Source organism: Mus pahari, chromosome 8 (assembly GCF_900095145.1).
Source record: "Mus pahari chromosome 8, PAHARI_EIJ_v1.1, whole genome shotgun sequence".
NCBI classification, from domain to species: domain Eukaryota; kingdom Metazoa; phylum Chordata; class Mammalia; order Rodentia; family Muridae; genus Mus; species Mus pahari.
Window position 1 is genome coordinate 953,142 of NC_034597.1, and position 6,661 is coordinate 959,802.

General features: G+C 38.5%; 1 long non-coding RNA gene and 1 pseudogene across 1 annotated transcript in view; both read left to right on the forward strand.

Annotated features, from left to right (window-relative positions):
• The window catches only part of LOC110325041, an 8,425-nt gene extending 2,413 nt beyond the window's left edge, over positions 1–6,012 (forward strand). Inside the window, exons 3-5 of the long non-coding RNA XR_002380716.1 lie at positions 2,155–2,277; positions 4,331–4,435; positions 5,462–6,012. This is a non-coding gene — a long non-coding RNA (uncharacterized LOC110325041). The remainder of the gene's footprint in view (positions 1–2,154; positions 2,278–4,330; positions 4,436–5,461) is intronic.
• A 109-nt stretch (positions 6,013–6,121) lies between these two features.
• The window catches only part of LOC110325693, a 13,630-nt pseudogene continuing 13,090 nt past the window's right edge, over positions 6,122–6,661 (forward strand).

Here is a 6,661-nt window from a genome sequence, read left to right on the forward strand (position 1 = left end):
TACCCCATTTTTTAATGGGGTTATTTGAATTTNTGGAGTTCAGCTTCCTGAGATCTTTGTATATATTGGATATTAGTCCCCTAACAGATTTAGGATTGGTAAAAATCCTTTCCCAATCTGTTGGTGACCTTTTTGTCTCATTGACAGTATCTTTTGCCTTANAGAATCTTTGTAATTTTATGAGGTCCCATTTGTCGATTCTTGATCTTACAGCACAAGCCATTGCTGTTCTGTTCAGGAATTTCTCCCCTGTGCCCATATCTTCAAGGCTTTTTCCCACTTTCTCCTGTATAAATTTCAGTATCTCTGGTTTTATGTGGAGTTGCAGTGAATTTCTGGATTAACACAAAAAAGGCACGGTGACAAAAGCTTGAGCTCACATTATCTGTAGTCAGAACGCAGAGCGCAGAGATGAATACTGATTCATACCTTTCTACGTTTTATTTAGTCTAGGATCCCAGCCCCTGGGGTGCTGCCATCCATGTTCAGGGTGGATCTACACCCTCAGATACACGCCCAGAGGTTTTTCCCTCTGGTAATTCTAAATCCAGCTACAGAGGCCATTTGTATAGTTCAAACCACCTTAGTCAGCATTGATCACCTACCTCCCTTTGACTGAGCCAGAGAACACTCCAAATTCATAGACTTTTTTTATATGGTAAGTATTGAAAATTACTAAATTGTGAGAGTGGGTTATGTTTTATGCAATAGTAAATAACCAGCCCATTCTGCTTACTCCACTGTGTAAACATTCAATCTAAATACTGCTTAAATGGACTCATCTTCCCTTCATTGTAGTCTCTACTTTGATTTACCTTTTGATTGACAGATCATTTTCTCTTCCCCAAGCTATGATAAGACCCTCCTATAACACTCTGTTGATAACCCTTTATGATGTGGTGAGAATATCTTTGTAACATGCAAATTCCGGGGCTGGAAAGTCGGTTTAGTCAGTCTACTACCTACCATACAAGCAATAAGACCTGAGTTTAATCCCCAGTGTATATGGAAAAGACAGTGCATGTGTTGTCCCAGATTCAGAGGAGACAGAGAATGGAGACAGGGCCATCTCTGAAATGCATTGGCCGGCCACTCTTGTGGAATTGGTGAGCGACAAACCCTGTCCAAAAATAAAATGAAGGGTGATGGAGAAATATACTTGATGTCAACCTCTGCTCTCCACACTGATCCACATGCACATGTGTACACACCAAATGAACATGTACAGATGCCACACACACACACACACACACACACACACACACACACACACACACAGAGTAAAAACCCAAAAACCCAAAGTGAATCCAGCCACACCAGTTTTCTGCTTCTCTTCCTTTCATGACTACAGAGTCTGTGTTGGTGCTGTAAAATCGAGCCTCCACCTCCTCTCCAATTCCAGCCTACCTACTTACCCACCCTGCTTTCCTTCCAAGCACATTGAGTACTTTTTTAAAAATTCATGTTCATCTTTGACATGTTCCCTTTCATTGCAAGCCTTTATGGTTAATATAAGCAAGAGTTCACTTATTAAGGATAAATTAATAGCCCCAGTTAAAAATCAACTTAGCTAATTTATTTGTGTGTGTTTGTGCACACGTGCACACATGCACACGCATACATGGAGGTCACAGGACAACCTGAACGAATCAGTTCAACCACATGCATCTCAGAGGTTGAACTCAGGTGTAAGCACTTAAGCCTATGGCTCTAATTTTCGAAACAATAACCTCAATTTTTATGATAAAAATATGACAGAGCCAAACATGATAATCACTGTATATCTGTGAGTGTTATTTTTCAAGTAGTTTTGTTTTTATTACTTATTTCTTCAATTTAAGTCTATAAGAATATAGGATCACTTGCTACAAGGCCAACAACCAGTTCCTAACCCTCTGAGCACCTAGCACAGTAAAGACGCTGATAGTTGTATTTTTCATTTGCAAGTTTGGTATAGGCTCATTCAGACAATGGTTAAATCTGGAAGCTGTCTCACTCAGATCAGCTTGACATACTGTGAGAGCTGCCCTTAACACTCACAGTGGTGGTGGACCATAAAGCAAAATATCCACATATAGTTCTTTAAAGATATGAACTTAAAACCGGAGATGGGACAAAATCCAATCTGATAATAACAATTGCTCTTTAATTTAGATGAATGCTAATAGCTATGTGCAAAATCTTGGATTTGCCTATGACTTCAAGAACATCTACAGAACTGTATGAGAGAGAAAAAGCCAGCCTCCTCAAATAACTTGGCTTAAGCAAGCTATTTATGTGTATTATAAAAGACAGTGAAACTGTTTCTTTAATTGCTATAATTTTTTAAGAAGTCAGTACATTTAGTAATTGCATTAAATTGCTTAACTTAATTTGACAACATTAAGAATTAGTCACTTTACAAGCTTTAAAATGTTCATTTTTGTTCTCTGTGGAAAGTAATTTTGTGGTATATTAATATTATTAAAGGATATGGGATGGCATTTAAAACAGAATAGGCCAGAAACAGCTGTTCAAGGTGGCAGAATCTTTGTTTGCCAAAGTACCTATTTAAGTTAAATGTCTATGATTCTCAATTTGGTAAGTAACTACTCTTTGAACTAAGAATATACTGCTTCAACCACAATCTAGTCTATATTTTGGCTTTGGCTAATAATTTATTCATCATAAGGAGAATAAAACCATTAGTTTTGTTATCAGAATTTGTTTGCTTCACAATAACATTAGAATACTTAAAACTCGAAAATTTTAGATTTTTCCACATTGTGATTGACTTTAGTAGTAATAATCATGCTGAGTAATAATCATAAAATATTTTTGAACTGTATCAATTTTTTAGTCCTAAGCAAGTTTCTATTGAGAAAAATTAGTGATACCCAAGGTATCTGTTTGAGTAATGATCTGACAGTAGTAATGTGTCCTTTGACAAGAAGGAATAACATCACGTGTTTTTTGATGTTTGTACTGTTTTTAGGTTTTCTTTTCAGATGATTCTGTTCAGCAAGATGTATGGAAACTGTTCCCTACCTTAATATAACCAAGGGTTCCAAAACTTATGCAGAAACTTGAGATTCCCAGATCCAGCTGCTGCCCGAAGGCTGTTTTAGGTAACAGCAGTACTCTAGGCACTGAGTGTTAAACTGCGAATACTTTCCTAAAGTAACTTATGGAATGTCAAACATTTAGATTTAAGGAAATGAATAGACTTTCAAAATGCATTTTAGAAAAGATTAAATTAATTGAATGTATCTAGGTATTGAGGAAACTCTGGGGTCCTTTATAAGGAAGAAGAATTCATACAGAGCAGCCAAAAGCAGATAAATATCCACTATAAGAACAAAATTCTAAAATATCATATTTAGGAAGAAACAGTGAGGGAGTCACTCAAGAGAACACATTCAAACACCAACAATCAGACATCGCTTTGTTGGCTCCATTGTGGCCCGGGTAAATAAGAAGGAGGTAGGAGACGCGTGGGTGGCTGTCTTCCTACGTCAATGGTGTGAAATCACAGATCACTAGACACACATGCACTTTCTTTTCCCCTCATGTTACACCACCAGTTCCCTATAGTGTCAGTCATGATTCTGAGTTCTTTGGCTCCAGGGGTAAGCTATTCATGAGCCAGTGCAATGGAATATTTGGAATGCTTATGGGTCCCAGCAACAGGAGGTTTTAGAATTTCTGACCATAGGATACTGCGAAGTCAGACAACAGGGCTACATCAGACTAGGAGCTGCTGAGAGATAATGCCATTCCTTTTCCAAAGCCAGGCTGTATACAGATTTTAATTTACTTGTCTAATTGAACTAGCATTGCCAATATCTGTGGTGACATTTTTTTTAGAAGACTTTCTTTCTCCTTCACCTTTCTCCCTTCCCATTATATGTAAATTTATTTTGTTCTGAATTGAAACATTACTTCCAGGAGAGAGAGAGAGGGATGATGCTCATGAGCCTCAGGAGAAAAACAAAAGGTCACTGGTCCTCAGGAATGGAAACTTGGGAGATTCCCAACTGTCTCTCTCCAGCAGTGTAAAAAGGAATTAACTCCTAGAGGGGAGACCCTAACCAGCCTAGCTCCGAGAGGGGATTCTCAGACTGTTGGAATTTCCAGTTCTCTAGCTGAATATTAGGACAGTAGCATCATTTATTCAGATGTTGGTGACAGTTTCACATAAGAAGGGTGATACTAATTTATGTAGATTTAGATGGACAGGTGAGAATTGTGACAAGGCTTTTCATAGAAAAAAATCTTTTTCTAACTTTTTAGACTTTTGAGTTAAATCTAAGGAAACAGTTTTTAATTTAGATATCATGACCTTTTATAGCATACTCACCGAACAGAAGGTCAGCAGTCATCGTTTCAGACAGCTGAGGAGATTTAGTCTACAGGAGCAAGCATCCCCGGGACTCAGAAGCTTAAAATAATGGAGGTTTATTTCCGGATCTTCCATCTGTTAACTGCACACCATGAAATGCTGTCTTGCTACTTTGCCAGATCAATTCCTATCTTGAATGTTGCCATATTGAGTAATGGAACACAGGCAAAGTGGAAAACCATGCAAGGACTCCGAATCCTTCTGACCAAAACTGGCATGAGTGGTTTCTTGACTTTATTTAATTTTTTTACCAGTTATTAGCCAGTTTCACATAATGTGTTTTGAGCATATTCACCCCCAACTCTTACCTCCTACTCACCCGACTTTGCTTTGTCTCTCTCCCCCTTTGAATCCTTCTGGAAGTGAGGTCTTCTGCTGGCTCGTGGTCAGAGAACACTGTCTCCCTCCCTCCCCTGGCAGCTAACAATGACCAAGAGTGCCACAGCAGAGGTGGCACTCTGAGTCCCATTCCCATCTCCACTCTCTGGTTTTGGCTTACGTAGGTATTGTCTGTGCTGTTACAAGCTCTATACAGTTGCTCTGCCACGCCCAGCAGACACCGTCTCCTTGAAGTCATCCATAGCTTCTGCCTCTTGCCTCTTTCTCTTCCATAGCAATCTTTAGACCTTTGGAGAAGGAGGTACACTGTGTTTCATTCAGTGTTGAGCATCAATTTAGGGATGCGTAGTTTCTTATTCTCTGTAACTTGGCCAGTTGTGGGTCTCGGTGTTACTCACGATGGACTGAAAACAGTAGCTTCTCAGACGAGGGCTGATTGATCTGTGGGTATAATGATAAGTTTTGGGAGTCAGTTCACTACTATGTCCGTTTAACAGAATAATAAAAGAAGACTCTCCCCTATGTCTATGACCTGCCTTGCTGTAGTTTTTGGCCTGATAACAGTGAGGTAACGGTTTTAACTTGTGAAGTAGGACTTAAGTCCAATCAGAAAGGACTAGGCTCCTTTCAGGAAGTTCCTGCCAGGAGTGCACCAGTGAGCATGTCTTACCAGGTCAGGGATCACTGTAGCTCACAGTCCTCACATCTGGGTATGACTGATGATTATTTCTTTTCCTCCAGTGTACTCAGCAACTTTCAGCACTAGGAGAGCTAGCCAGTATAGAAGAAGCCTCTGGGAAACTTGATTTTTCCATATTCTGTAACTCAAGTATGTGCTGTCTTCAGAAATAAGGTCTCACTGTTAAGTTCTGAAGAGTTACTGAGAGAAGTGACAATGGCACGTAATATTTAGAGGTTTGGGGGAACCTCACTGCTCAGCACCTCCAAAAGAAGTAATCCATCCTGGATTGGGGGTTTTATTTTAACGATTTCCTGTATTTTAATGACTAAAATCTAAGTTGCATGGCAAAAGCTGATGTCATGGGGCAGGAATGACACTTGTTCCTCATGGAAAGGCACTAACTATGTTCAACAATAATCTAATATAACCTGTCACTCTCTTATACCAGTACCTTTTGCATTATTCTCTTTGCTATGTAAAATATTCTCTACTCATAAAACTAAAAAATGGGAGTGAACAAATATTTAATAAACATTTGAAGAGTGACAAATGATATATCTATATGATTGAATATTCACCAATAAAAATAAATCAAGTATTGATATACAGTATAACAAGATGGATCATGAAACCATTATTGTAAGTGAAAATCACCATCAAATGATATGATGTTATGTATATGGTATGTCTAGATCTTATTTTATGGAGTCAGAAATTAGATGAGTGGTAGTCATACTCTGCAGGTGGAGGAGAATGGCACCGACTATTCACTGGAGCAGGTAGTCTCTGGATGGTGACGAAGAGGCTCTGGAAGCTAATATCCACAATGGTTGCACAACTCTGCGAATCAATAATAACCACTGTATTTAAATGTACATGAAGTTTTTACCAAAACAAGCTAAAAATCTGCATAATGTGTATACAAATTGAAATTTTTCTTTGGAATGAACAATACATTTAGAAATTTCACTGGAGCCAGGCAGTGGTGGTACATGCCTTTAATCTCAGCACTTGGGAGGCAGAGGCAGGTAGATTTCTGAGTTCGAGGCCAGTCTAGTGTACAGAGTGAGTTCCAGGACAGCCATGGCTACACAAAGAAACCTTGTCTCGAAAAGACAAAAAAAAAAAAGAAAAAAGAAAAGAAAAGAAAGAAAGAAAGAAAGAAAGGAAGGAAGGAAGGAAGAAAGAAAAGAAAAGAAAAGAAAAGAAAAGAAAAGAAAAGAAAAGAAAAGAAAAGAAAAGAAAAGAAAAGAAAAGAA